Source organism: Somniosus microcephalus, chromosome 34 (assembly GCF_052327205.1).
Source record: "Somniosus microcephalus isolate GS21.2 chromosome 34, FLI_Smic_1.0, whole genome shotgun sequence".
NCBI classification, from domain to species: Eukaryota; Metazoa; Chordata; class Chondrichthyes; order Squaliformes; family Somniosidae; genus Somniosus; species Somniosus microcephalus.
Window position 1 is genome coordinate 1,908,733 of NC_141020.1, and position 27,678 is coordinate 1,936,410.

Below are 27,678 nucleotides of genomic sequence, written 5' to 3' on the forward strand. Positions count from 1 at the left end.
CCTCCGACAGTGCGGCGCTCCCTCAGTACTGCCCCTGCGACAGTGCGGCGCTCCCTCAGTACTGCCCCTCCGACAGTGCGGCGCTCCCTCAGTACTGCCCCTCCGACAGTGCGGCGCTCCCTCAGTACTGCCCCTCCGACAGTGCGGCGCTCCCTCAGTACTGCCCCTCCGACAGTGCGGCGCTCCCTCAGTACTGCCCCTCCGACAGTGCGGCGCTCCCTCAGTACTGCCCCTCCGACAGTGCGGCGCTCCCTCAGTACTGCCCCTCCGACAGTGCGGCGCTCCCTCAGTACTGCCCCTCCGACAGTGCGGCGCTCCCTCAGTACTGCCCCTCCGACAGTGCGGCGCTCCCTCAGTACTGCCCCTCCGACAGTGCGGCGCTCCCTCAGTACTGCCCCTCCGACAGTGCGGCGCTCCCTCAGTACTGCCCCTCCGACAGTGCGGCGCTCCCTCAGTACTGCCCCTCCGACCGTGCGGAGCTCCCTCAGTACTGCCCCTCCGACAGTGCAGCGCTCCCTCAGTACTGCCCCTCCGACAGTGCAGCACTCCCTCAGTACTGCCCCTCCGACAGTGCGGCGCTCCCTTAGTACTGCACTGGGAGTGCCAGCCTAGATTTTTGTGCTCAAGTCTCTGGAGTGGAACACATGACCCTTTGACTCACTGAGCCATGGCTGACACACGTTTTTTGGAGCAGGGTTTTGATGTCTAGCTGCTCAGATAGAGCTGTGTTTAACCTGCTCCGTCTCATTGCTCAGAAGCTCCCCGCGAGGGAACGGCATTAAACAGGGAAATCCTCTCGTCAATTAGAAAGCAATACAGAAGGACGTGTCTGCAGGATGGCAGCTGGTGTACAACCACTGTTGTTAACCCTGGGGAGAGGTCAGGTTATCACGGTCAGGAAAAACAGCAGCAAAGGACTCCTTGGTTAAAATGCTTTTGGCGCCTTGGCGCACACACGAGATACAAGACCTTTGTACATCACTGTATTCATGTGGAGCAGTGTCCTAAGCTGCCATTATCTGGGGATAACATTAAATACGCTGATAAAATATTCATAGTTTGGGGTTTGTGTTTTGACAACATTTTTTCAGTTCTCCAGCTATGTAACATCACTTAGAAGAAGGAAGTTGCTCCATTATTTACAGGTTGAATGCTCAGCTTGAGTTTACACACAAAATATGAATAATTAGAAAAACAATGCTTCATTAGGCAAATGAACATGTATTGCTGAAACATCATTTAATTATAAAGAGTCTCCAATTGGATTGTCGCGAGTAGACTGGCTCCTTTATTGGTCACGAGAGCAGTTCAGATAAAGAAGATCCTTCGGCTCATCCTTCTAGAATCCCAACTGGACAGCTCTCCCATTATCGCATCCAACTATTCCTTCACTCGATCCAGTGTCCTGGCTGCACCCACCCTTCCTGGCAACTGCTACCAGCTGCGATCACCCAGTGTTTACAAGTCCCTCCGATCTTCACCCTTTCCCAAACCCTGCAACCATCTCCAGCCCCAAGTCCCTCCTGTCTTTGGAGCTCTGGCCTGCTTTGCACGCCCCAGCTCCCTCCGCTCTACATTTGTCTTGGCCCTGCACTCTGGAATGGTCTCCGAAGACCCCCTCCGTTTCCCTTCATTCAAAGCCCACCTTTACTGCCTTTCCTTAAGCCCGTGCCTCCCTTCACTATCCGCCCACCACTGCTCAGTGAAGTGCTTTGAGACTTCCTCATGTTGAAATCCTTCCATGACCTCATCCCTCCCTATCGCTAACCTTTTCCAACACTACACCCATTCCTCTAACGCTGGCCTCTTGGGCATCACCTCCCTTTACTCCACCTTTGACGGCCGTGTCTTTAGCAACCTAAGCCCCATGCTCTGGAATACCCTCCCGCTTCTCCACCTCCTTTAAGACCCTCAGTAAAGCCCACCTCTTTGACCAACCCTTTGCTCACTTCTCCTCAATCTCTCCTTCTTTGTGTCAACATCCACTTCTTGCCGTTTGCCTCTGTGCAGCGCTCTGGGTTGCTTCTCCATGTTAATGGTGCTATGTCAATGCAAGTTGTTGTTGTAGTAGAGTTGTTGCTTGTTTGGGAGTGAAGCTGACACCAGGGTCCTGAACTGGGAAAGTTTCTATTCCCTAGAATTTACAGCACAGAAACAGACCATTCGGCCCCCCTCTTCACCTCGCCCCATCACCATATCCCTCTATTCCTTTCTCCCTCCTGTGTTTATCCAGCTTCCCCTTAAATGCATCGATACTATTCGCCTCAACCACTCCCTGTGGTAGCGAGTTTCACATTCTCAGCACTCTCTGGGTAAAGAAGTTTCTGCTGAATTCCCTATTGGATTTATCAGTGACTATCTTATATTTATGGCCCCTAGTTCTGGCCCCCCCCACAAGTGGAAGCATCTTCTCTACGTCTACCCTATCGAACCTCCTCATAATCCTAAAGACCTCGATCAGGTCACCCCTCGGCCTTCTCTTTTCGAGAGAAAAGAACCCCAATCTTTCCTGATAGGAATAACCTCGCAGTTCTGGTATCATTCTTGCCACCGGTTGTAGAAGGCCTCAAGCATGCCGGCGGACACCGTGTGCTCCGTCTCCAGGGCCACCCGGGCGCGAAAATGGCCGCGGAAGAGAGGCAGGCAGTTGGCCGAACGACCCCCTCGACTTTCCCGCTGCCTGGACCAGTTGATGGCCACTTTGGCCACGCCCAGGAGCAGTCCTACGAGGAGGTCCCCCGACCCGCCCGCTTCCCTCTGCACCGGGTGACCAAAGATCAGGAGCGTGGGACTGAAGTGCAGCCAAAAATCGAGGAGCAGCCCCTTCAGATAATGAAAGAGGGGCTGCAACCTCTCACACTCCCTATAAACATGGAACATGGACTCCTCCCAGCCGCAGAAAAGGCAGGCGGCCCGGGAGTCCATGAACCTACTTAAAACCTGATTGCACAGGACTGCTCTGTGCAACACCCTCCAGGTCAAGTCCCCGGGAGGACTCCCACGTAGAGAGCCCTCCATTGGGGACCCCCGCCCCCTCCGGACGGCAAGATGGTGAAGGCAATCAATGTGTAGCTTTTGGTATAAGCGGGCGGACAGTCCATCAAGTACTTGGGAGTGGGGGGGCTGCAACATCACTGGCAGCAATATTGATGGAGCGTAATCAGGATTGTAAACTCCTGAACATTTAATCAGAAATTAATTGCTTGTGAGAATTGTGATGTTCTTAATTTAGACCTGGGGATTCATTTTATGGAACATGTGTCCGGTGATAATGAATCACTGGTAATGGCTAATAGCAACGGCAGGCGTGTTCAACAAGCTGTTCTCTGTGAGATGACATGTTCTTCGTGGTTTATGGCTGCTACAGATTCACCCACGGGAGTTGCGGACAAACTAATGGCCCTTTCACTCCGCCTCTCAAGTTAGGGGAAAGTTGCCAGTTAAAGATGGGGGAGTGAAGTTGCTGACAGTAAGTTGCACCTTACTGCAATTTTGAAGGTGTGTTTAATTCTAGCTTAGATTGGTCAAGGATTAACCTATCAAACAGGCAATGAACTCTGTTACCGCCTCTTAGTTCAGAGTTGCGATATGTTGTGTGAGTGCCTCTGTCTCTGTGTTTCTCTGTCTCTCTCTCTGTCTTTCACTGTTCCTCTGTCTCTCCTGTCTTGAAAGAAAAGTTGAGCTTTACACAAAAAAACAAGGTTAAAATATCGCCAGCAGCGCCACACTAAAACCACTTAAAGTGCTTCAGTGGTCATTGGCCAGTCCAGGGCAATGCTAGTTTCCTGTGTCTACAAGTAGGTGACGTGAGTTTGCAGAGTCTCAATCCAGTTCCCGGTGGACACAGATACACAACGTAAACTGCCTATAATGTGGTGCTGACTGGGCAGTGTGGCTCAGAGAGCTCCTTAGATGGTTGGTGTGAGAGATGGAAAACTGTTGCTCAGGTGCAATAGGAGGGACTGTTCTGAGGCCAGACCTGAGCCACATTGTTGGTGCAGACTCGGGGGAGCCTCTCTCTGCAGGTGCCTGACCTGGGGGTGTTGATATTTACAACACCAGACACAAGTAGGCAAACGAGAAACATCTTTGTCCAAAAGTCCTTTCCCCACTGGAGATTGTAACCTGTTGAAAGGTCATCGACCTGAAACATTAACTCTGTTCTCTCTCCGCAGATGCTGCCTGACCTGCTGAGTGTTTCCAGCATTGTCTGTTCTTATAACTAATTGAGCAGCTGCCCTAGGCAGAGTGAAGACCAAGCACCGACAATGTCAATCCAGGAATAACAACAGAAAAAGCTGGAAAATCTCAGCAGGCCAGGCAACATCCGTGGAGAGAGAAACAGAGTTAACGTTTCAGGTCGAAACCCTTCGTCAGAACTCAATCCAAGGCCTGGGTGTTTGAAATGGAAAATGTTCCACATTCCTTGCATTAAACATCCTTACCTTGATGAGCGAAACCTTCCCCAGAAACTAATTGGATATGGAATGATGAACAAATTGTAATTTTGGAAAATCCTAGAGGTCGCGTTAAAACTGCTGCTTTGAAATCTCCAGATCTAATCATTGGCCTTTATGAAGCGGCCTAGCTTCACACCGAGGCACTGGATGAGCTGCCCGGCCCACCAAAGATTCACTCCATTTATCAAACGCAATAAGATGCAATGAGAGGCCTTTAGCGATTGGCAAGAAACCTTCCAGCTGTGACAGTGCAGTGGCTATGGCCTCCTAACGCAGCCTATGCCCGGTTTAATCCTGCTTTTCCGCTATAGTATATCCAGCCACTAAACAAATTCTTATTCCTGGGTTTGACAAGTGCTTATTGGAGTGTGAGTCAGAGCCCGAGTCCGCTGCCTTGATGTCGGTTTAGGAAACATAATTAGGCGTCGTCCACATGATCTGTCAGCCTGATCTGCAGACGGGATGTTGGTTTGGTGATAATTAGTGAAGATACTGAAGGAACAGAGACCCTGACGTGATAGTTAAATTATCACACGAAAGACTTAACATGTGAATGAAATGACTAATAATCTTGGAATCTAGTTTGACAATTGATATTTAGTTGAAGAATAGAGGAAAACAATTGCCGGAGCAGCTGAAGAGCGAAGATGTCGGTGAGCGGGAGATGGGCACAAACTGACAACAAAATGCTTGGCTGCTGGGCCTTCATGAATTGGGAAAGGGCTGTTGATCCCATCGCATACGGAGCACCTGGGCTGGGAGGGTTGAGGCAGACGGGGATTCAGTGCGGGCTGATTTCCCCCTTCTCTCTGGTGCTCCATTTCAGAATGACCCTACTGTCTTCCGCACATCACAATTCTCAATATTTCACTGTGCCTGTTGCACCCGCCCCTCCACAGAGTGTTCAACGTCCGCCTCGTCATGTGATACATCAATTTCAATGGGAAAGTTCCTCCCCTTCAACTGAGAGCTTAATCCAGTAAAACTCCCGAATATCTCCCTAAACTTAATCTAAGTTATTCAGCCTTGATCCTCTTCCGCCTCCCGGCATCCTCACTGTTTCGAGGTTAAGACTCATCACACCATCTCATACTCTTACTCATTCTTTCTCAGGATCTCAAAACTGTTGAACTCTTCCTTCCCTCCCTCAGTCTTCCCCTCCTCCTCCGACAATTCTCTCTCTTGCCTTTTCCCATCTCGCTGACACCCTGCCCAGAGATAACGTCCTCAAACGGGTTGCCTTTCTCGCTTGGGTAGATGGCAGCTTGACCATTGGTTCTCTCTCTCTCTGATATGCAAAGGGAAACGTTTGCTCTCTTGGTAGGCGTAACTTGACATCATCTTGGCTTTGAACACACATTGGGTTGTAAACCCTCCAGGATTGTCCAGGAGTTGAGGGTTAACCTCCCAGACCCTGCCGTGAGCAAAACCTGGGAGAAAAATCATAGGGACATTAAAAAAAATAGTGTGTTTCTTTATATTTCCTTCTTTTGAACACTTTTGTTTTTACTTGTAAAATATTGGAGATGGGAAAAGGGGCATTTTTGCCTGGGTGGGGTGGTTAGAGGCGGGAGATCTCCAGGAATAGGTCCAACCAGACGTGGCGACCCTAGACATACCTCTGTGTACAAATTTGCAACACTCTTCGCCAAGCAGCGATGACACTTTCAGAGAACTCTTCTGCTGGAGCAAGGGGAACGGATGCAGCAAGGGTCACATTCAGAGCGACGCTCCCTGCAGACAGGACCAAATGTGCCCTTATGTCCCAAATTCTGGACCACGCCCAACATCTGCAGAATCGTTCCCTGTCTCCTTTAACCACCGACCCCCCCCCACCCCCACCCATTGCTCAATTGTGTCAAATTATAGGAATCTCAGTGCTGTTTGTCAATATCCCCTCTGCCCTTGAATGAATCAGACTTGTCCAAACTCATTTCACTTAGCACATTTAAGTGCAATCACAGAGAGGACATCTTTTAACATATCTGTCAAACGAATGTCTTGGAGTTAAGAGGATGATTTCCTAACCTCGAACACCAACTATTCCCTTTGGGAGAATGTGCCATTCAACAAACTGCAAACTGGTCATTTGAAATTGATTAAAATTGATTTAAATAGAATAAGAACAGTCATAATCTCACAAACTTGCTGTAATATCCTTCGCAATGCACCATTTGTTTTAACGAGCGGGGAAGCTATAGGAATATTTGCTTTTAAATTATAATTGTCAATGCTTTATCATTTAATTCAATTATTCACCATTCCAGATCAATCTAACTAATAAAAGCGAATCAACGGCCGATTCAGATTCCCTTAGATATTAATAAAGATCATGTATGAAGATGAATAATTGCCCATGGTAGCTATCATAAAATTAATTGAGATCTCCTACACTTCAAAACACTGGAAGGATATCCTAGAGCAGGTCCAGAGTTGTCAAGTGAACGAGCAAGCACAGAGCTGTTCATTTGATCGCAACCTGCACTTAATCCTCTGTCACCTTGTCCTTTCCAATGTCATTTCTCTGCCTCTTATTGTACAAACTGAGCTCAGATCAATGCCACAGCACAATTGACCTCATATTAAGGCATTCAGAGGGGCACGGCCATGAATTAATTATCAGCTGTGCAGAGGTGCTTCCAGAGGGAGGGTAGGTGGGGGGAGGGGGTGGGGGGTAGGACAGAGTCGTTTACCATGGTGCACTTTTGCCCCCTCAGCCCCCTCCCTCGCAGCGGTTCAGCAGTAGCTCTGGTGGGAGATGCAGGAGCAAGTTGTCCACTGGCCAGCTGGGCTGGAGCTAACGGCTGATGTGGACATTTTTTTTTAATTCAGTCATGGAATGTGGGTATTGCTGGCAAAGCCAGCATTTCTTGCCCATCCCTAACTGGTGGTGGTGAGCTGCCAATTCAGAGGGCAGTTAAGAGTCAACCACATTGCTGTGTGTCTGGAGTCACATATCGGCCAGACCGGGTAAGGACGGCAGATTTCCTTCCCTAAAGGACATTAGTGAACCAGATGGGTTTTTACAACAATCCGGATAGATAGAGGTGAGGGGAGGAAATAACAATCTTGTGAAATGCACAGTCAACATCTGAAGGAATAAAAAGAGCTAACAGTTCCAACTGGAGCCTTCAGTTCGGATGGCGGCTCCCAGCTACAGTCCTACCCAATGCCATCAGACGCTGATGGAGCTGCTCCGTATTTCCAGCATGTACTGTCCTTTGTTTTATCATTGCTGAAAACAAGCGTATGACTGGTTATTGGGAGGAAAAATTAAAGAGGGAAGGGGACAGTTAATACAAACGGGAACACTACGGGTGGAATCGTGCTGTGTAACACAAGTGGTGAATGTGTCTGCTCTTTCTCTGAAAGCCTTTTATCCTCGATTTTAGATGTTACACTACTTACTTTAAAGGAGTTTTGTACGAATGTGTTAATATATCGCTGCTGCTATCAGTCAGCACAACTTCAACCACAGTGTGGGTCAATAATCCGTCTCTGTTCTCACAGCTTAACGGGTAACAAAATAACAATCGGAGCTTCTAAAAAATCAAATGAGCTTCCCCTGTTGGGTAATTGCATGGTGCATTACTGAGCCATACCAACCAGAAAGATCCTAGGATTGATCCCTGCTCCATCTGAGTTAACTGATTTCGTTCAAAGCAATGGTCAGGAGATAATAATGGTGGCAGCATCCCCAGGGTAAGGAGGAAAACATCAGCCAGGCTCCTGCTCCTGATCACTATCTCATCACCCTTCCTGCCAAGTGTGAGTGTGGATGTCAGCTGAAGCGAGGATTGGGCTACACGGTGATGGCCCCGATAGTTAAATAGCAATTGACATGTGAATAATTGCACAAGTGCTCACACAGCCTGTGGACCTGCACCTAACGTGCAATGTCTTGGGGACAGGAGAAGAGGCGAGTCAAGGGAAGAAAAATAGTAAATGTTGTGTAGGACACTGCGCTGACTTGTTCAAAGTTCCGGCTGATGATACCCCACGCAGTGAGGTCTGGAGCGCCATCAGGAAAAGGCACCAAGAGGAGGCTCAACATGAGAGGGGAGGGAAGCCAGAGGCAGCGTCATCCCAGGTGGCATCTAGTGACTAACTAAAGGACAGCGATGGGCAATGCCCTGCAGCTGGTCACCAACCCAGTAATATATAAAACATGGAAAATGAATTGTGCTCAGTTCCGCTGGGTGTGAAAGATCTTGTGGTGCTATTTGAAGAAGAGCAGGGAATTCTCCCAGGATTTAATACAAAATTTCTCATTCTATCATGTTATTCGCAATTAGATCCAAATCAATTACTCCCACTTCCTACCAAATCGGGGACCAATCTGACCCCCTCTCCTCCCAGAAGAGTTCTACAGGAATTATTTTCAGCTTGGAGGCACAGCTCTTAAATAGAAAAATACCAGGCTTCATGTTTAAGTAAAAATGTCTTAATCTTGTAATTATATCCCTCGGCTCTTTGCTGCTAATTATTTTACTAAGAATATTTGAGTTTCAATATTTCATCATTTGCAGGCATGGTTTTCAACACTTGAATGATATTTCTCCCATCAACCCTCCATTTGTTTGTCACATGTTCAAGTTCAGCTCTCTGAACTCTCCTCATTGTTTAATGAAGAAAGCTCCTGAATCCTTTGTTTGCCAAGATCAGAGGTATGATGGCCAGGGCTGCAAGGAATGTAATGCTCGTAATCACAGTATGAGTGTTAGTAATACTTTATTCAGCTCTCACTCCCACCCCACCCCACTCTTGTCCTGAAAGTATTGATCCTTGCTCGACCACCTCATGCAAGTGCCCATTCTTCACACCTGGACTTAGACAGTGAGTGTCGGTAATTGATTTGATCATCACGGTCAAACCAGATTCCCTTCTCACTGATGTCCACACACATGGACTTTGCAACGGCAATTACCAGTCAGCTAGCACTCTTGGCTGCTGTCCCCTCCCTCCCCAGGAGGAAACCAATTTTAGCACCTTGAACGCTAGCTGATATCAATTGAACCAGACAAAACTGGGACCTTCGGGTGCGCATTGCCTGGTGCGGCATGACATGGTGTCTCACCCACTCGGCCATTGGAGCTCATTTTCTAATGCTTTAAGAAGATGCGAAGGCCTTAGAGAGGGTGTAGAAAAGATTTACGAGAATGGTTCCAGGGATGAGGGACTTCAGTTACGTGGATAGACTGGAGAAGCTGGGGTTGTTCTGCTTAGAGCAGAGAAGGTTGAGAGGAGATTTGATCGAGGTGTTCAAAATCATGAGGGGTCTGGACAGAGTAGATAGAGAGAAACTGTTCCTATCGGCGGATGGGTCGGGAACCAGAGGACACAGATTTAAGGTGATTGGCAGAAGAACCAAAGGCGACATGAGGAAAAACTTTGTTTACGCAGCGAGTGGTTAGGATCGGGAATGCACTGCCTGAAAGGGTGGTGGAGGCAGACTCAATCACGGCTTTCAAAAGGGAATTGGATAAATACCTGAAGGAAAGAAATTTGCAGGGCTCCGGGGAAAGGGCGGGGGAGTGGGACTAGCTGAAGTGCTCTTGCAGAGAGCCGGCATGGGCTCGATGGGCCGAATGGCCTCCTTCTGTGCTGTAACCATTCTATGATTCTGTGATTTATAATCCATGCCCCTCTCTCGATACTGCAACATGCTGTTTTTCCCGAGTAATAACTGGATTACGTTGTAAAGATATTTGTAATAACTGGATAATTATTCCATTCGCCTGCACATTGTGTGAGGTTATACCTTTCACTTTATTATCATAATTATTATCTTTAGTGCCTATATGTGTGACCTCACACTGGTCGATGAAGAATGTTCTTTAGCAAAGTCCAATCACTGAGTCTCTCTAAATCTGTTTGAATGATTGCCAAGCCACTGGCGGCTTTTGCCTTCCTGCACAATTTATATTACAAGTGAACTCAAACACTGTGTTTCAAGATCATTAATGAGCATTCAGACCAGCGTAAACACGAGGTCTGATTCCTGGGAGACTCCCCGAGTCACTACTTAAACAAGTTCCATCTATAATCACCATCTGTTCACTACTGTTAAACCAATATCTCTATCCAACATTGTTCTTTGAACCTTTCCCATTGCTATTAACTACAGGCAAGTAATCCTCGTTAGATTTCTCCTGTGAGTCAGCATATTTCATATTTGCTACATTATATCATCAACCAAAGCAGTATCAGTGTGGCTTCGTGTAGCTGAAGGCAATAGATTCCAGCCTCTGTCTGCGTACAAACACTTGGTCCAGTCCGACACCGCCAGTGCAGTACTGAGGGAGCGCTGCACTGTCAGAGGTGCCGTCTTTCAGATGAGATGTTAAACTGAGGCCCCATCTGCTCTCTCAGGTGGACGTAAAAGATTCCATGGCTCTATTTTGAAGAAGAGCAGGGGAGTTCTCCCTAGTGTCCTGGCCAATATATATCCCACAACCAGCACCTAAAACACATAGGGGGGGGGGGCGATTTTCCCCAGATACTTTAGGCATTAAAGAGCCTCTGAGGTTGCCAAGATGGGGTCTTAAACCGGTTTAGCCTGGACGCCATCTTGGTAAAGGAGTTGAAGCCAGCGCTAGGAGCGGCCACCTGGAGGATCGTTAAGTAGCTGATTGCCACTTAAATTGCCTGCTAGCGCTCATTGTGGAGGCTGCACGGCATTTTGGGGGTGAGCGCTTAAACTAACGCCCTCTCCTGACAGCGACCAGCTGATTGGGAATAAACAAATCGTTGCTGAGGACTTCGAGCGCTACGTAAAGGTATATCACCTTTTACTGTTGACTTGCTGCAAGAGGTTTGAAGTGGACTTTTGAAACACATCGAGACTTTCTGGGACACTTTGTCAAGACTGCACCAACACTATCAACATTTATTCTGGAAATTCTCTGAGGACTTCACCTAAAGAGAGTGAGTGCTGGGCTACTCCACCTTATTGGACACTTTACAGGAGTCTCCAGGAGAAGGGGAGTGCTTGGCCATCGGTATCTTGCTGGGGGTCCCCCTCGGTGTGCAGGAGGAGTGGGAGGAGGACATGAGGCCAGGCAGAGCAGCACCAGCTGCTGCAGGAGAGAGGGACAGGAGGACAAGGTGGACTCCTTCCCCCCCTGCGGGTACAGGACATCCCTCCTCCTCTGGACCTCCTCCACCCAGACCTCCAGTGCCATGTCCAAGAACCTGTGCGCCCTCTCACTCCGTCCCTGAGCCGGCCTGAAACCTGCCGCTGTGAGCCAGCCAGAGCGCGCCACACCTTCAGTGGAAGTGGGTGCGAGGAGCCCACATATACTGCCCCACACAAACTGAGCCTAATCAATGTTCGAGTGCTAAACCTGCAGGTTTGTGCTTTAGCGCCTCCAGGTAAATTCAAATTATGGTAATCAGCAATTAGGACCAAAACTAGGTGCTAAATCCAGACTTTCAAACAGGCGTGTCTTATTAGCACAGCTCCCCTATTGTCAAAATAACCCTCATAGAATGTGTTCATTTATTTCATTACTATTTCAGGGACATTGTTAAATTGGCTGCCGCGTTTCCCACATTACAAAAGTGACTATGCTTCAAAAAGTACTTCATTGGCTGTGAAGCGCTTTGGGACGTCCTGAGGTGGTGAAAGGTGCTGGAGAAACGCGAGTTCTTTCTTTACCCCAGCAACTGGGGAGGATTACCTGGGCAAGGGTTGAGCTACTTTAGATTCCCTGGGGTTTTAACTCATGTGCTGCAATGGTCTGCATTTCTGACAAATGTCTCATCGGCCGGAAACATTGGCCGGAATTCTGCCGGTCCTCAGAGTACGGGATTGGAGGCGGGACCGCTGTCAAAATCGCAAAGATTGACAGCCCGGGTAGGAAACCGCAATCAATCTTCCCAAGTGTCGGGTCCCCGATTTGCGCATGGACCCGACACCTAGCGATGGGAAGAGGATTATAGCCACTTACCTGCCTATTAACAGGTATTTGATACTTGTTAACAGGCTCTTTTTCAATTTTGTCACTTCTGCCTCGCGTTCTCCGACGTCCGGACACCACGCCAGGTAAGTGTGGCGTGTTGTGAGTCTGCTGTAATGTTTCTGCATTGATGACAGCTGCAGAAGTGGTGTGAAGGATCCAATGGTGCACTGGTGAGTTTCAGAGTTAAGAAAATGTTGGGAAAATCATTTTTAATGTATTTACACTTTTCTGTAGGTAACAAGTTTTGAATTGGCTGTCTAGTCCCAACTCATTGGGAGAACCTCTCTCACCAGTGACAGATCGCTTCTGTAACCTCACCTGCAGCTGCCATCTGTTCTAGCCTAAGGAGGGAGTCACTGGAGAGCCTGGGTGCAAGAGCTCACCTGTGAACAGTCATTGTCAGTGTTTGCAGCCCCTCAATACTGTCAAACACTGAGAAATCAGCTGTCAAATAAAAATTGTGCATGGCCCCTTTAAGAAAACCGGAAGATGACGTGTCATCAAATGACGTCATCTGACTGGCTTCCTCTTAATTGGCCGGCAAGCCCGCAGGGCGGGGCTTAACAAGGCCAATCGCCATAAAATCACGTCCGTGGGCCGGATGCAGTTGGGGGCGGGACTGGAACCTGGAAGCCAGCTGACCCGCTCCCAAGCCGCATCCATTGGCAAAATCGCGGCCGTTAAATCTGTTTCTCTCTCCACAGATGTTGCCTGACCCGCTGAGTGTTTCCAGCATTTTCTGTGTTTATTCCCTTTAAATACAATCATTCTGGTTCTCGGAGGGAGTCTCCTGCGCTGATCGTTTGATAACTCACTGCCAGCTCCAATATTGCCCCAATCTTGGGATGGTACAATCAGGTTTACAAACTGTGACGTGCAAAATCGCATCCCAGGTCTCGAGAAGAGACTGGCATTGGCAATGGAAGTGTTGAGAAAGAAAACATAATTTAGAAGTACCTTGCCGAGCCAGGAGATATCTTAAAAGCTCTGGTACTTGTTCACGGTATCTCCAAAAAACGTTGATTATTTTCAGTGTAAGCAATGAAGAGAAGTGACATCCCTTCTGAGCCTGTGTACTCAACGGTGGAAAAGGAATAATGTTTTGCTTTGCCTTTGTCCTGAAAGCACATGCAGTCACGTGGAACCAAAAGTCTGAGAGGATGAAAGAGAATACTGAAACACATTTTATATCCTGCAACCGTGTCAATTTCAAGTCATTATTTTGAGCTATTATTGATTGATTTCTGCCTCTATAATTTCCCAGCTGCCGTACAGAAAAGGAACACCTGAAGGCTAGGGGATTCTCACTTAAAACTTAATTCTTTGTGTACACGTTTAATAAAACACAACCACACCACTGAAGATCTAATAGACTCCAAAGACCGACTGCTGTAAAGATGGTTACTGCCATGGAAAGAGCGTTCAGATTGTTAATCAACCTCTGCGAATCCTTCCACTGCTTCATACTGTTACATAAGAACATAAGAAATAGGAGCAGGAGTCGGCCATTCGGCCCTTCGGACCTGCTCCGCCATTCAATAAGATCATGGCTGATCTGATCTTGGCCTCAACTCCACTTCCCTGCTTGCTCCCCAGAACCCTTGACTCCCTTATCATTCAAAAATCTGTCTATCTCCACCTTAAATATATTCAATTCAATGACCCAGCCTCCACAGCTCTCTGGGGAAGAGAATTCCAAAGATTCACGACCCTCTGAGAGAAGAAATTCCTCCTCATTTCCGATTTAAATGGGCGACCCCTTATCCTGAAACTTTGCCCCCTAGTTCTAGATTCCCCCACGAGGGGAAACATCCTCTCAGCATCTACCCTGTCAAGCCCCCTCAGAATCGTATATGTTTCAATAAGATCCCCTCTCATTCTTCTAAACTCCAATGAGTATAGGCCCAACCTGCTCAACCTTTCCTCATAAGACAACCCCTTCATCCCAGGAATCAACCTCGTGAAACCTCCTCTGAACTGCCTCCAATGCAAGTCTATCCCTCCTTAAATAAGGAGACCAGAACTGTACGCAGTACTCCAGGTGCGGTCTCACCAATGCCCTGTACAGTTGTAGCAAGACTTCCCTACTTTTATACTCCATCCCCCGTGCAATAAAGGCCAACATTCCATTTACCTTCCTAATTATTGCTGTACCTGCATGCTAACTTTTTGTGTTTCATGTACAAGGACCCCCAGATCCCTCTGTACCACAGCATTTTATTGTCTCTCTCCAGTTAAATAATAATTTGCTTTTTTATTTTTCCTACCAAAGTGGATAACCTCACATGTTCCCACATTATACTCCCTCTGCCAAATGTTTGCCCACTCACTTAGCCTGTCGATATCCCTTTGTAGACTCTTTGTGTCCTCTTCACAACTTGCTTTCCCACCTATCTTTGTATCATCAGCAAATTTGGCTACAGTACACTCGGTCCCTTCATCCAAGTCATTAATATAGATTGTAAATAGTTGAGGCCCCAGCACCGATCCCTGTGGCACCTCGCTAGTTGCAGTTTGCCAACCTGAAAATGACCCATTTATCCCGACTCTCTGTTTTCTGTTAGTTAGCCAATCCTCTATCCATGCTAATATATTACCCCCAACCCCGTGAGCTCTTATCTTATGCAGTAACCTTTTATGTGGCACCTTGTCGAATGCCTTCTGGAAATCCAAATACACCGCATCTACTGTTACCCACCCTGCTCGTTACATCCTCAAAGAACGCCAGCAAATTTGTCAAACATGATTTCCCTTTCATAAAACCATGCTGACTCTGCTTGACTGTATTATGTAAGAAGTCACACAACACCAGGTTATAGTCTAACAGTTTTATTTGAAACCACAAGCTTTCCGAGCGCTGCTCCTTCTTCAGGTGAAGTGGAGAAATGCATAAAGACACAGCTTATATAGTCAGAGAATAATGTCAGATGTTTACAGGTAATCTTTCTAACTGCCATTTATCACACCTCGGCAGAGAGATAATCACAGCAATCAAAGGTGTGAATGGTGTCCAAACAGGTTAGTCAGGAAAACATTACATCAAAGAACAATGAGGTGGGGCCACAAGGGGTCAAATGTTGCAGATGCTGGGGTCTGTATGAAAAACAAAAAACAGACAAAAGAACATTTTTTTTTGCTGGAAATCACAGCAGGTCTGGCCGCATCTGTGTAGAGAGAACAAGCCAACGACGACTCGAGTCTGGATGACCCTATGTCAGGTGGGGTTACATGTAGCGTGACATGAACCCAAGATCCCGGTTGAGGCCGTCTTCATGAGTGCGGAACTTGCTATCAGTTTCTGCTCTACGATTTTGCGTTGTCGTGTGCCTCGAAGGCCGCCTTGGAGAATGCTTACCCGAAGATCGGAGGCTGAATGTCCTTGACTGCTGAAGTGTTCCCCGACTGGGAGGGAACACTCCTGCCTGGCGATTGTTGCGCGGTGTCCGTTCATCCATTGTCGCAGTGTCTGCATGGTCTCGCCGATGTACCATGCTAGCTGCACTAGTCCCTTGAGTTGGACGGAACTCCCGAGCATTTTTAGATGCCATCTTCATAGATAGGGCAATTTTGTATGTTATGTCAAACATTAGGTTCGGTGTGTTCAGTAACTTGGACTGTGCGCGCTCATCCACCAATCCACACACAAACTTACCTTGCAACGCACGATCCTAAAATGTGCCAAAGTTACAATTCAAAGACAGGTTCTTAAGAGCTACAATGTACTCACTGATGGTTTCACTTTGTTTTTGGTTTCTGTTACCAAACTTAGAACTCTCTGCTATTCTAATGGCTTTAGATCGAAATGGTCCTCGAGTTTCTTGACACTGTCTTCAATGACACATCCTTCGCTTTCTCCGGTGCGAGTAGGTTTGTCAATGTTCAGTAGACATCTGGCCCAATCTTTGTTAGAAAAATTGCTTTCTTCTATTCACGAATTGCTTTATTTTGAGCTTGAACATTCTCATCTACACCTTCGATCTCAATAACGTTATTGGCCTTAAAAAACATCTTCATCCGCTCAATGTAAGAATTGAATGGATCGCGAGCTCGGTCATACATGCTGAGGCTTCCGATGAATCCCGTAGGCGCGGCCATGATTGTCCCGATCCCGTTGATCCCGTGACTCAGCACGCTCCCTGTGTACCTTAAACTTTTCCACTCGAAGGTTGAAAACTGTGTCCTTCCATGATCCCTCAAAATGGCTTTGGGATCCCATCCTCATCGTCAACAATATATGTGCGTAGAACAAATGAAGGACAGAGACACCAGTTGATAGTCCATGTGCTTGTTTACTAGGCCAGAGCGAACTGAGCATGCTCATACTAAACCATGTGACAAACCATGTGATAATGACTCATTCTCATTAGTCCCTCTCTTCCACAGTATTACCTGAGGAAGTTTACTTTCTAATGAATAAGGAGGCAAACTTTATGATCTGAATGGCTGATGTCAACATGCAATGTTTTGTCCAGTCCTGCACTATCCCACACTCCAGTATGAGCTGAATGTCTAGCTCCTGTAATGAAGACATTTCAGCTTTCACAGATTCTTTAACTGTTCCCAACCCATGCCTGTTTGAAGCCCGATTTTGTGAAGGTTTGAACATGTCCATTTTCAGCAGGATGCCGGAAGATGAATTTGCAAACACTAATCCGACTGCTTTGATCTCAGTTTGTGCAATCTACTCGTGCTTGATTGTGCCTTTCTCAGCCGCACGTTGATGCGCCATCAATTACTCAAAAGACTGAGGTTAAGCGAGTAACAACCAGGCTTTTATTAACTAAAGAATGAAGGTCTAGTCTCGAGTGGTCGACCCGTCCAGAATACTAAGGGACTGGGAGGTAGTCACTTATATACCTGGAATAGTGGGAGGAGTCAGCCGAGGCATGTCCAGACCTGTACCTAGTGGAATACACATACACATACAGACAGGTATAACAGTGGTTTACCACATTCACCCCTTGTTTAAAAATGAGTCCGGCGGGGTGAAGTGTATTTAGAAGTTCGTGTATTGGAGTCTCTCCAGAGGTCTTGTCTGCCGCTGTGATCGACGTGGCGACGGCAGGGGTGGTGGAGCTTCCGGCGTCGCGTCCCGTGTAGGCTGGGGCACTGGAGTGTAGTCCTCGTGGGTGACGGTCCAAGGCGAGCCGGCTGCTGGGGTTGGATATCGGGTCGTGGGGGGGTGGTGGTAATGGGTAGTGGGTTACAGCGGTCCCCGAGGGTGCGAGGTCTCGTATGGAGACTGTGTCCTCCCGCCCGTCCGGGTACGCAATGTAAGCGTACTGGGGGTTGGCGTGGAGGAGGTCGACCCTCTCGACCAGGGGGTCCGTTTTATTGGTCCTCATGTGTCTTCTCAGTAGTACCGGCCCTGGGGACGTCAGCCATGGCGGTGACGCTGTCCCCGATGTGGACTTCCTTGGGAAGACAAACATTTTCTCATGAGGGGTGGCATTGGTGGCAGTGCAGAGCAGTGACCGAATCGAGTGGAGCGCATCGGGGAGCACCTCCTGCCAGCGGGAGGTCGGAAGGCCCCTAGACTTTAAGGCTAGTAGGGCGGCCTTCCAAACTGTTGCATTCTCTCTTTCCACCTGTCCGTTCCCCCGGGGGTTGTAACTGGTGGTCCTGCTTGTGGCTATACCCCTAGCGAGCAGGTACTGGCGGAGTTCGTCGCTCATAAACGATGAGCCCCGGTCGCTATGGATATAGCTGGGGAAACCGAACAGGGTGAAGAGGCTGTTCAGACATTTAATGACCGTGGCACTGGTCATGTCCGGGCAGGGGATAGCGAACGGGAAACGGGAGTACTCGTCAATGATGTTGAGGAAGTACACATTGCGGTCGGAGGAGGGGAGAGGCCCTTTAAAATCGACGCTCAGGCGTTCGAAAGGGCGAGTGGCTTTTATCAGGTGGGCTCTGTCTGGTCTATAAAAGTGCGGTTTGCACTCAGCGCAGACTTGGCAGTTCTTGGTCATGGTCCTGACCTCCTCAATGGAGTAAGGCAGGTTGCGGGCCTTGATGAAGTGGAAGAACCTGGTGACCCCCGGGTGGCAGAGGTCATTGTGGAGGGCCCTCAGCCTATCGATCTGTGCGCTGGCGCAGGTGCCACGCGATAGAGCATCTGGGGGTTCATTGAGCTTCCCAGGCTGGTACAAGATCTCGTAATTGTAGGTGGAAAGTTCGATTCTCCACCTCAAGATCTTGTCATTTTTGATTTTGCCCCTCTGCTTGTTGTTGAACATAAAAGCAACTGAACACTGGTCAGTGAGCAGGGTAAATCGTTTTCCGGCCAGGTAGTGCCTCCAATGACGCACAGCCTCCACAATAGCCTGGGCCTCCTTCTCGACCGCGGAGTGTCTGGTCTCCGGGCCCTGGAGGGTTCGTGAGAAGAATGCCACAGATCTCCCCGCCTGATTAAGGGTGGTGGCCAGAGCGAAGTCGGACGCATCGCTTTCCACCTGGAAGGGGATGGATTCGTCCACTGCGTGCATGGTGGCTTTGGCAATGTCCTCCTTGATACGGTGGAAGGCCGAGCGGGCCTCTGCCATCAGGGGAAAAGAGGTGGATTTGATCAGCGGACGGGCTTTGTCTGCATAGTAGGGGACCCACTGGGTGTAGTAGGAAAAAAACCCTAGGCACCTCTTCAGAGCTTTTAGGCAGTGGGGCAGTGGGAGTTCCATAAGGGGACGCATCCGGTCCGGGTCGGGACCGATGACCCCGTGTTCCACAACACAGCCAAGGATGGCGAGGCGGTCTGTGCGGAATATGCACTTCTCCTTGTTATATGTCAGGTTCAGGAGTTGGGCAGTGCGGAGGAATTTCTCGAGGTTTGCGTCATGGTCCTGCAAGTCATGGCCGCAGATGGTCACATTGTCTAGGTAAGGGAAAGTGGCCTGCAGCACGTTTTGATCGACCATCCGGTCCATCTCCCTTTGGAAGACGGAGACCCCGTTGGTAACGCCAAAGGGAACCCTAAGGAAGTGACAGAGGCGGCCGTTTGCCTCAAAAGCAGTATACTGGCGGTCTTCGGGGCGGATGGGGAGCTGGTGGTACGCTGATTTCAGGTCAATGGTTGAAAAGACGCGGTACTGCGCGATCTGGTTGACCATGTCAGCTATGCGGGGGAGTGGGTAGGCGTCCAGCAGGGTGTAGCGGTTTATTGTTTGGCTGTAGTCGATGACCAGGCGTTGTTTCTCGCCGGTCTTAACGACCACAACCTGGGCTCGCCAGGGGCTGGAGCTGCCCTCAATAATCCCCTCCTTCAGGAGCCGCTCCACTTCGGTTTTGATGAAAACCCTGTCCCCGGCACTGTATCGCCTGCTCTTTGTGGCGATGGGCTTACAGTCGGGGGTGAGGTTAGCAAACAGTGGGGGGGGTGGGACTCTGAGTGTGGAGAGGTTGCATCTGGTGCGCGGCGGGCAATTTGGAGGCTGCTGGCTGTGGACTGTGAGTGGGGGGAGGGGGCCACCGTACGCCATCGTAACGCTTTTGAGGTGGCACTGGAAATCCAACCCCAGTAGAACGGCAGCGCAAAGTTGGGGCAGGACCAGGAGTTTAAAATTATTGAACACAGTCCCGTCTACTACTAGTGTCACCACGCAGTAGCCGCCAATGTCCGCTGACTGGGACTCGGCGGCCATAGAAATCCGCTGGTGCGCAGGCAGGACTGGGAGAGAGCAACGCCGCACCGTGTCGGGGTGGATGAAGCTCTCTGTGCTCCCGGAGTCAAAAAGGCAGTTTATTGCATGGCCGTTTACCTTAACGTCCATTTTGGACCGAGCTAGTTGGTGCGGTCTCGTTTGGTCCAGCGTAACAGAGGCCAGCGTAGGGGTCGGTGTGTCACTGCGGGTATCAGATGGGGGGGCGGGGGTTGGCGGCCTGCTGCGACCCGGCTGGTGTCCAAGATGGCGGCGTCCATGATTCCCATGTGGCTGGAGTCGTCCAAGATGGTTGCTGCTGCGGTGGTTCGCACATGGCTGGGGAGGCCGAAGATGGTGGCCCGCACGGCCCACATGCGGCGCTGTTGGGGGCCCAAGATGGCGGCTCGCACGGCCCACACGCGGCGCAGCTGGCGTTCGGGGTGGCTTTGGCCTTGCAGAAGCTAGCGTAGTGTCCCTTTTTCCCGCAGCCCGAGCAGGTCGCATTCTTCGCCGGGCAGCGCGCTCTGGGGTGTTTGGCCTGGCCACAGAAGTAGCATTTCTGGCCTTGGGATACTGCTGTCTGGCTTTGGGACACTGCTGCGGTGGTTGGGCCGTTGTTGGGCTGTGGCTGGGGTGGCACGGTGCTATGGGGCTGTCCTACCGTGTCCCAGGTTGTCGTTCCCCGCGGCGTCCACGGTGCAGAGGAGTAGGCATCCATGCCCCGGTAGGCTGCGTCCAGCGTTAGTGCGATTTCGGAGGCTTTGTCGAGGGTGAGGTCACTCTGCTCCAGCAGTCGCTGTCGGGTGTAGTTGGACCTGTGGCCCGCTACGAAGGCATCCCGGATCAGTTCCTCCGTGTACTTAGTGGGCGTTACCGCCTTACACCCACAGGCCCGGCCAAGCACGGACAGTGCTTGGAGGTATTCCTCAGTCGATTCCCCAGGTTGTTGCTTGCGACTCCCTAGGAGGTGCCTGGCGTAAACTTCGTTCACACGGCGCGTGTACTGGGTCTTGAGGAGCTGGAGGGCGGCTGTGTACGAGGTCGCGTCCCGGATGACTGAGTACACTCGGTGGTTCACCTTGGAGATCAGGACAGACAGTTTGTTTGCATCCGTTACGACCGCAGTGGAGGCAGTCAGGAATGCCTCGAAGCACGTGAGCCAGTGAGCAAACTTGGTGGAAGCGTCCGCTTCCCGACTGTCCAGGTCCAGGCATGCTGGTGTGAGGATCTTCTCCATTATAAAAAATTTAGTTAATAAAATTGATGCGCCATCAATTACTCAAAAGACTGAGGTTAAGCGAGTAACAACCAGGCTTTTATTAACTAAAGAATGAAGGGCTTGTCTCGAGTGGTCGACCCATCCAGAATACTAAGGGACTGGGAGGTAGTCACTTATATACCTGGAATAGTGGGAGGAGTCAGCTGAGGCATGTCCAGACCTGTACCTAGTGGAATACACATACACATACAGACAGGTATAACAGTGGTTTACCACACACGTCTTTATATATTATACAGCTTTGTCTTCAGTTATATTTGTCTTAAACAATCAGTGGACTCGGAACTCATTTCTCTCCTTCTCCAGCCTCTAAATTAGTGATTCTTGTTATCAAAAGGTATATCGGGTCAGGAAACTCTCCCCTTGCACCTGGTGCTTCCGAAATCTCTGCTGCCAATCAACAAATTACAAATTGTGAAGTGAATTCCGTTGGTTAAAGTATCACACCGACATGATGGGATGTAGTCCATAAGATCAGACAATGAGTGGGTGAGGAGGGGTGAGGTGAAGGGGGTGGGGTGGGATAAGGTGAGGTCGGGTGGTGTAGAGGGGGAGTGGGTTGGGGTGGTGTGAGGTGAGGAGGGGTGAGGTGAGGAGGGGTGAGGTGAGGTGGGGTGAGTTGGGGTGGGGTGAGGTGGGGAGGGGTGGGGTGAGGAGGGGTGATGTGGGGTGGGGAGGGGTGGGGTGAGGTGGGGTGGGGAGGGGTGGGGTGAGGTGGGGTGATGTGGGGTGGGGAGAGGTGGGGTGGGGAGGGGTGAGGAGGGGTGATGTGGGGTGGGGAGGGGTGGGGTGAGGTGGGGTGGGGTGGGGTGAGGAGGGGTGATGTGGGGTGGGGAGAGGTGGGGAGGGGTGGGGTGATGTGGGGTGGGGAGGAGTGATGTGGGGTGGGGAGGGGTGGGGTGATGTGGGGTGGGGAGGGGTGGGGTGATGTGGGGTGGGGAGGGGTGGGGTGAGGTGGGGAGGGGTGGGGTGAGGAGGGGTGATGTGGGGTGGGGAGGGGTGGGGTGAGGTGGGGTGGGGAGGGGAGGGGTGATGTGGGGTGGGGAGGGGTGGGGTGAGGTGGGGTGGGGGGGGTGGGGTGAGGTGGGGTGGGGAGGGGTGGGGTGAGGTGGGGTGGGGTGGGGAGGGGTGGGGTGGAGGGGGTGGGGCGGAGCTGGGAGAGGTGGGGCGGAGGGTCACACAGGTCGCACAGAGTTGGAAGAGCAGAGGGAGTATGTGCAACAACCTGTAAATTTCTACAAAGCACAAATCAATCCAAGGCTTGAATCCAGCTCCCGTATTGTGATAAGTTCTTCCAGCTTCTATCTGACACTCCTGTAGTGTAGAGGAGCCGCCTTCCAATAGACAATCCCTCTTACCTCTCGTCTCAACGCACTCTCTTTCTCTCTACCTCACACCCCTCTGGCCTCCATGTCACTGATAGTTGTACGGTTCTAATCCACTTTTCTAATCTGAGCTTTCCTTTAATGTTCTTTAAGCCTCAGCCCTTCGCATAACTTTCCAACGTAAAAGAAAAGGTGCAGACTCCAGCGGAATCTAGAAAATTACAGTTACGACCCCACTTGCAGATGCAGGATATGCAAAAGGAGATTAATGGGCCAAACCCGAACCCCTCATCCACTCAGGAGCGGAGAAGGAGACGACCCACAACATGTCACGTAGAGTTTGTATTTACCATTAATGATGAATGCATTGCTGTCACCTACCAGTATCTTCCATCATTCATGTTTCTCTTCCAGATAGCAGGGTGCGAGGTGAAATGTGTTTGGGAGAGCTATCTGTGCATGTGAATGGCAGGAGGTACCTTTATAAGATCGTGGAAGGCTCACATCAGAGAGAAGACTGCATGTTAGGTCAAAGCTTACGTTCTGGGACTGTATGTGTCAAGGCCTGAATGAAAGTGGCAATAGCCAGACAGGCAGAGGAACTGCTAGAGGAGAGTGCAGTGATGGCATGGTGCATCTATGTCCAAGCTAGTTATAACAGAACGAACCCAGTTCCAAATGGGGCTTAGACCCACAGCACAAAACGTCTCAACATTTGGTACGAATTGTCAATTGCTCTCAGAGTCAGTATCAGAATGGATGTTGGAAGACAGATGGAAGCATCATCCTATCTCAGTAGAATGTTCTCGTCTGAGGTTAACTGTGCAGAGGGAGCTTTCCTCATGTTGTACCTCACCCGAGAATGCTCAATAATGACACTGGATACAACAAGTAAAACCAGGACTCCCGCTGCCGAGCATTGCCAGTCCTTGATGGGCAGAAAAAGTCCCCTCGTATTTTGAGACAAAGGACTTTTGAGTTGTTAAAATAATCCTTTGAATTTTTCTCCTTCCTCTTAAGTAGTTAGGATGTTATGAAGAAAGCAATGCTTGACAATGCAAAAATAAAGCAAAATTTGCAAGATCTCCCAAATGTTGAGATGTTCTTCTGATATAATTATATGAAATTGCACAAAGATGCTTTACTCCATATTGAGATTCCTTTCTGCCACATGGAGGCTATACTCATGGGTGCAAGGTTGTGTCTCTTATAATGAGATAATGTTGTTAGTGTTTACAATAATTCAACAACACAACAACAACTTGCATTTATATAGTGTCTTTAACATAGTAAAGCGTCCCAAGGCGCTTCACAGGAACGTTATCAAACAAAATTTGACACCGAGCCACATAAGGTGATATTAGGGCAGATGGCCAAAAGCTTGGTCAAAGAGGTAGGTTTTAAGGAGCGTCTTAAAGGAGGAAAGAGAGGTGGAGAGGCGGAGAGGTTTGAGGGAATTAGGGCCTTGGCAGCTGAAGGCACGGCCGCCAATGGTGGACCGATTAAAATCGGGGAGTCTCAAGAGGCCAGAATTGGAGGAGCGCAGAGATCTTGCGGGGGGTTGTAGGGCCGGAGGAGGTTGCAGAGATAGGGAGGGGGCGAGGCCATGGAGGGATTGAAATTCAGCATTGAATGGATTAAGGAAAACTAGATTTACTAATTTTTTAAACAGTTTCACATTCAGTGACGTTAACCAGCTTGCTCCCAATTTACCTCCTCCACCTTGCAGCCTTTCGCAGTCTGGCTCAGACCCGTTGCTTCCTTGTGACAGACACACTGATATTGGGGAACATCTTGAAGCTGTCATCTTCAGATTGATATATTATTATTAGAGGAGGATGTGGAGGCACAGAAAACCAAGGCAGAGTTAAGTATCTACATACAGCACTGGCAAGATGTTGTCATATCCTTCCACTCTACCAGCCTCCTGAAAGAAATGCACTAAAGAAGATTCAGGAAATTCTTGAGCTTCAATGTTGAATAATTGAGGGTTGTCATGGAGACAAAATGTTGCCTACAAGACAGTGGATGTGTGAGTATCTCTGTCCTATTGAGCATGCCCACACCTTCATAATATAATACTCGAGTCAGGACTGTCTCATGGGGTTTGGACGTGTGGGTGTGTGTGTTTTAGAGCGGGAAGGTTATTGATTTCTGTGGTACTTTATCACTTCACATGACTATCCCTTGTTGTCATAGCAACATCCCCTAATTTGGACCAGAAACAGTTAAAACGATTCCAGCGGTTCAGAATGCCAGCCCATGAGAGAGGAACCGTGTAGCTTGGGATCACGGATGGTGGAGACACTCAGGGGGAAAAATTCAGTTGTTTGCGCCTCCCGTTTGCGCCTTAAGAGAGGGCGCTAATGGGGCGCAAAGCAACTAGCGTTCGGGCGCGGCGATGTTTGCGCCGCTCGCGGAATTAGCTAGACATTTTGCGGCGGCACTAAACACTACCGCCACGATCTCCTGCGCCGGCAGATCGTGACGTCAGTCGAGTGCGCAACACCCCGGACCGGATATTGATTGGCGCCCCCTGCCTTTCCGCCTGCCGCTAGCAACGATAGGTTGAGGGAAGCGTTTTGCAGTCAGGAAGGGACTGGGGGAGCGCTATTTAAAGGCGACCACTTCCTGCCTTTTTTTGTCGGTGACATTTTTGCACCACGCATTCTGAGAGAGAGAGAGAGAGACTTCTGGAGAGATTCAACGCTGTGTGAAGGAGTTTTGGGTACTGAGCAGCACTTTGCAGGTTCATTTTGATTTGCCCTTCCTTGCTTCACCAGCGCTCTGAGGTAGCGCCTCGCTCCTTGGCGTTTGTGCCTTAAGACAGGTGTGAAGCGCCTGATTTAGCGCTCCAATCACCTCCAGGGGCGATAAAAGCCAAGTTTGCTGTGGGAGGCAATAATTAGCGCCAGGCGCTAAACTTTGCGCACAGCTGATAACGGCGCCCCAACTGGGGCGATACCGAATTTTTCCCCCATGACTCTATGGGGGAGAAATTCGGTGGGCTGCGCCACCAGTTAGCACCTAAAGAGGGCACTCAGTGGCTTTAGCGCCACTGGCCACGCCTCCCGCGATATTTAGCTGGGGCGCTAATGGCGGCGTTAGCCTGTTGCGTTGCGCCGCCACCAATGACATCATCGGTGTGCGCAGCGCCCCGCTACCGCCCTGATCACGATATTTGGCAGCGACCGCCTCTGTAGCGCCGCTCGCTAATCGCGCCCGGTTCACGGGGCCTACCTGTGGCGGCAGTGGCGCAAATTAAGGTGGAGGTGCGGGGCGGCCGTTTTTTTCGGCGGCCGCCTGCCAGCACCTCCGTCCCCGGCCTCCTGTTCTCCCCCCGCGGCATTGCCGGATGCTTTCCGAGAGCCCGGCACTTCTCCTCGCTGCCGGGCTCTTTTGCCGGCACTCGCGATCGCTCATCACGCTGGTGCAGGCCCCTCCCCCTTAAGAATGGGAGGAAGGCCTGCAGTACCGCAGCACGCTGTGCTGCAGCGTGTGGCGCTGCGGCACGGTGCGCTGCGATATTCAGTTTCAGCGCCCTAAGAGGGACGCGGAGCACCTCGAGCCTCGCCCCGTCTCCCTCTTGGGGCGCTCAAGCTGAATTCCCGGCGATCGCTGCTGCTCCGATCGCAGCGCAAAATCTGGCGCCCAGGCGAGCATGGCGCCCCGTTTGTGGCTCCACCCAATTTCTCCCCCGATGACTATGAGTGAAGGACAGAAGGAAGGAATTGCATATATACAGCACTTTTCATCACCTCAGGACATCCCAAAGCGCTGCATAACCAATGATATTTTTTTGAAGTGTAGTCACTGTTGTAATGTAGGGAAACACGGCAGCCAATTTGTGCACAGCAAGCTCCAACTAACAGCAATGTGATAATGACCAGATAATCTGTTTTTGGTGATGTTGGTTGAGGGATAAATATTGGCCCAGGACACCCGGGAGAACTCCCCCTGCTCTTCTTCAGGTTAATGTTTCAGGTATAACCTTCATCAAGACTGAAACTAAAAGGAGATCACTAGAGTTTAGAAGAATGAGAGGGGATCTCACTGAAATGTATAAAATTCTGACAGGGCTAGACAGACTGGATGCAGGGAGGATGTTTCCTCTGGCTGGGGGGGTCTAGAACGAGGGGTCACAGTCTCAGGATACGGGGTAGGACATTTAGGACTGAGATGAGGAGAAATTTCTTCACTCAGAGGGTGGTGAACCTGTGGAATTCTCTACCACAGAAGGCTGTGGAGGCCAAGTCATTGAATATATTTAAGAAGGAGATAGATAGATTTCTAGACACAAAAGGCATCAAGGGTTATGGGGAGAGAGCGGGAATATGGGGCTAGATTTTCAGTATAGACAGTTTTGGGGCGCTAACCTTAGCGCCCGCCCGAAGTTAGCGCCCGCCCCAAAGTAGCGCCCCGTTGCCGGAAATTCAGTGGCTTCGCCCTAAGAGATTGGTGGAGCGCTAAAAGAGGCGTTCCACTCCTATCTTTAGGCGCTAAGCCGTCGGTCCAGAGGGATAGCGCCCAGGCGAGGCGCAGCGCGGGTGCGGTCATTTTTGGACTGACAGCAGACCCCGTGGCGCCGACCAGCTCTTAAAGGGGGAAGGGACGAATTGGTCTGCTGCCACGCCCTGCACACTGCAGCCTTGCAAAGAGGCCTCAACACTGCTGCTCAGCCCCAGGGAGTCATGGCAACGCCAGAGAAGGCCCGTCAGCGTGCCCTGCGCTTCTCAGAGGGTGATCTGGACATAATGGTCACAGCTCTGGAGGTGAGGCGCAAGATCTTGTTCCCAGAGAGTGGGAGGAATCCAACCCACCACGACTACACCAAAGCCTGGAAGCAGATCGCCCAGAGGGTGACGTTCACCGGCGATGCCCCCAGGACCCACAAACAATGTCGTAAAAAATACAACGATCTGACCAGGATTGTGAAGGTGAGTAGCCTTTCCAGTCTCCTCCTCATTCTTACATGTACACCTGACATGATGGGCAAAGGGAGCTGAAAGTCCT